The following is a 4489-nucleotide window of genomic DNA, read 5'->3' as shown; positions in this document are numbered from 1 at the left end:
GGGCATTGGTACCGGTTGGTGCCACAAACCGGTACCAATGCACCCCTTTAGTCCCGGTTGGTGCTACCAACCGGGACCAGAGGTCCTGTGCTGCTGCGCCCGCGTCGAAAGTTTAGTCCCACCTCGCTAGTTGAGAGGGGCGCGCAGTGGTTTATAAGCCCCACTGCCGCACCCCTCTCGAGCTCCTCTCCATTGCAGGCTTACGGGCCTAAATGTCACTTCTATGCCTGATGGGCCTACTGGGCCTTCTGCGGGCCTGAATCCTAGCCCATCAATGGGTTTCTAGTCGTATTCAGGCCGTGGCGGCCTAGTAGGTGGCATATTTTTTATTTTTTGACTGTTTTTTTGTTTTCTTTTTTGCTTTATTTATTTTGTTTTGTTTCTACTTATAACAAAAAACTTATTTATTTTATTTTATTTTATTTTATTTTGTTTCTAATTGCTTATTTATTTTATTTTATGATAATTCTTTTTGCTATTAAAGTTTCTAAAAAAAATTCTTTACGAAAATTCTTTTTGCTTTTCATGATTTTGAACAGAAAATACTTTGATAATTTTAGTTTCATCAATTTTATATAATTTTAGTTTCAATAATACTAGAGGTTGCTTATAATGTTTTGAACAGAAAATAATTTGTTAATTTTAATTTCATAAATGTTATTAAAGTTTATTTTATTTTGTTTCTACTTATATATTTTATTAAAGTTTATATTAATTTATTTCTAATTACTTATTTATTTTAATTGTTATTTTTCATGCACCATTTTTCATGCATTTACTGATTATTTGAGCTATAAGACCCTCAAATTGAAAAACACTACAAATAAATTCTGAAAAGGTTGAAAGTTGGCATGGTATCATCATTTCACCCACATAGCATGTGCAAGAAAGTAGAGAGGCTTACGACAAAAACTGGATGCACTTCGTGTACAAAACGGACAATCTCTTTGGAAGTATCAGGGTTTCATACGGAAACTCGTCTATTACAATGGGATTCCATTTTTCTGAACTTATTTGAACTCCATAGTTTTTCTGTGTTCAAAATGCACCATTCAAAGCCACATCATCAATTTTCAACCATTTCTGACTTAATTTGTTATTTTTCATGCATTTACTGATTTTTTTTCAGCTATAAGAATCTCAAATTGAAAAGCACAACAAATGAACTCTGAAAAGGTTGAAAGTTGGCACGATATCATTATTTCACCCACATAGCATGTGCAAGAAAGTAGAGAGGCTTAGGGCAAAAACTGGATGCACTTCGTGTACAAAACGGACAATCTCTTTCGAAGTATCAGGGTTTCATACGGAAACTCGTCTGTTACAAAGGGATTTCATTTTTTGGAACTTATTTGAACTTCATAGTTTTTTTGTGCTCAAAATGCACAATTCAAAGCCACATCATCAATTTTCAACCCTTTCTGACTTCATTTGTTATTTTTCATGCATTACTGATTATTTTCAGCTGGATAGTGATAAGTGACCAAATTAATAGTAGTTCATCATCACATTAAAACCAAAGTACATACATAGTTCAAATTGAACAACATATAGCTCTCCAGAGCATCTAGTTAAACCATATATTGAAACTATGTAAAAACCTTTCAATGCAACAACAAATGCGATCATAATCACAACTAAGGTAACAATTGATCCAACGTCATAATGATACCAAGCCTCGGTATGAATAGCATATTTTCTAATCTTTCTAATCTTCAATCGCATTGCATCCATCTTGATCTTGTGATCATCGACGACATCCGCAACATGCAACTCCAATATCATCTGCTCCTCCTCAATTTTTTTAATTTTTTCCTTCAAGTAATTGTTTTCTTCTTCGACTAAATTTAACCTCTCGACAATAGGGTCGGTTGGAATTTCCGGTTCAACCACCTCCTACATAAAAAAAATCTATGTCACGTTGGTCGGCATAATTGTCATAAACAATAAATGAACCAAATAGTTATAAAAAGATAATATATACCACATCCGAATCATAGACAGGACGAGGGCCGACAGGGGCGGATGCCAGAACCATCGCACTATATAATAACAAGGAATAATAAAAGTAAGAAAATTAGACAAGTATCCATCTCAAGTAAGAATATTTTTTCTTTCAGAAAGAAGATAAGAACAAGAGGCTCACCACGGTGGTGCCGGCGATGAGATCGGCGCGGGCGATCGACGGCGGTGAAGATGGGGAAGGGGCGTGACGGACCGCTAAACCTAGAAAAATCTCGGGGAAAATGGAGCTCCGAGGTCGAGTTTCAAGAGAAGAAATATTAACTAGTGTGGCTCGGACATTTCATCGAACACCTCATGTGCATAGGAGGTGAGCTAGAGCACCCAAATGCCCTCCCCTCGTCGGCCAGCAAAAAACAAAGCACGGTGGAGTGCTCTGCTCGCTGGCGATGGGCTATATATAGGCAAATCATTTGTCCCGGTTCGTGGCTGGAACCGGGACCAATGGTTATGGGCCAGGAGTGAGGCCCATTGGTCCCGGTTCGTTCTTAGAACCGGGACAAATGGGTCCAGACGAACCGGGACCAAAGCCCGCGAGGCCCCGGGCGACCTCCTGGGCTCACGAACCGAGACGAATGCACCCATTGGTCCCGGTTCGTATAAGAACCGGGACTAATGGGCTGGCCAGGCCCGAATGAAAGCCCCTTTTTCTACTAGTGTGATAATAACAAGAAAATCTGGAAGATGAAGATACCTCTTAAGAATAAAATATTTGCATGGTATCTTCGTCGCGGAATTAATGTGTCCCGCGTAGTAAGATGAATTGGCATGGGAGTATTAATGTGTCCCGCGTGATGAGACAATAAAACATTTGTCCAATGTAAATTGGCTCGTTCTATATGGTCAGTCATCCAGGTAGCTAGTCGCTTATATCCTCCTTGTAGTGTCGCTAATATACTGAGCAACTAGTTACATGTGATTTATCATAGGTTTAGAACTCTTCTCAGGGTGGGAGCGCATGCCGTTATTTGGTCGCTTTGGCTATGTAAAAATGAATAAGGTTTTAACGATAAAACTACTTCTCTTATGTAGGTCCTCTATACAACGCCTGGATAATCTAGACCTGTTTACAGAGGTGTTTACACGATTGAAGGCTACGGCGAGGGATACTTTTACCCAACATGGGCGGGGACTGTACATGTTTGTTTGTATTTTGCCGTTTTACTTTTCTTTTGTGTCGGAGGACATTGTTTGGCTCTCTGCATCTTAGTTATGCTGAGACCAGATGTAATGCTTTAATCTGTTAAGTAATAAAGCGCCTCTTTTCAAAAAAGAACTCTACATTAATCAATATAGTGGAGAGTATTTAGCCTCAAAAACTAACATATTATTTAACAATAAAAAGTGCACATGCATTGAAAACTAAAATATTCATGTACTTATAAAAAGTGTTCTCACATTTTGGAAATGTTCATGTATTTTTTAAAGTATTTGCATGTATAAAAAATATTCATCGTGTATTAAAATAAATTCAATATGATTTTAAAAAATGTTCACCACGTCATCATGTACTGAAAAAAAATCAACATTATTTGGAAAAAGTTCATGGTGTATCTAAAAATGAAGAACATGTATTTGTAAAATGTTCAACATGTATTTGGAAAATGTTTGATGTGTGTTTGGGAAAAGTACATATTTATGAAGAAAAATCACTACATTTAAATTTATTTTACATTTCATTTAAAAAATAATGCAAAGTAAAACAAAAAAGGGAAAGAATAAAAGATACAAATAAATGAAATCATAAGGAGTAAAAGAAAATAATAATAGGGAAAAAAGAGATAAACAAGAAAAAGAATCAAGAAAAAACTAGAAAAACAGGAAACAAGGATAAAGATAAAGATAAAAAATAAAAGGAAAATTATACAAAAACCAGGTTCCAAATAATACAGTGGAAAACCTAGAAACAAAGATAAAGATAAAAAATAGAAAGAAAAAAGAAAATCAGACAAAAACCAGGTTGCAAATAATACAGTGGAAAACCAATCATTCTGAAGAAATCACAGGAAACCAGCTGTAACGTAAGGAATGTATCAACCAGGTTGCAATATTTTTTGTCAAAAACAAGTAATCATACAAGAATACACAGGGATTTATCTCGGACCAAAAAAGAAACTAACACCTAATGGAATACGACATAAGGCTCAAGCAGTTCCAATATTATTCCATAAAAAGCACTACCATCTGAGAGAATAAGCATACAAGATGGTAAAAACAGAAGTGCACCGTATGTTGGGGAAATACAATTCCATTGTTTTGTTGGCTCAAATACAGGAAGAAAAGCAGGTAAACTAACCTAGTTGGCCCAAATACATCAATAAATAAATAACAAAAGGAGGATTTAACCAAAAACAATGACTTGTACGTTTGTACCTAGGAACGCATTACTGCCGCCACCATTTATAAGCATCAAAAGAAAATACTCCAGGAAACAAGGGAAGGGCTCTCTCAAGAAAATCGGAAGACA

Source organism: Triticum dicoccoides, chromosome 4A, assembly GCF_002162155.2.
Source record: "Triticum dicoccoides isolate Atlit2015 ecotype Zavitan chromosome 4A, WEW_v2.0, whole genome shotgun sequence".
Lineage (NCBI taxonomy): Eukaryota > Viridiplantae > Streptophyta > Magnoliopsida > Poales > Poaceae > Triticum > Triticum dicoccoides.
Note: the sequence above shows the minus strand (reverse complement) of the source record.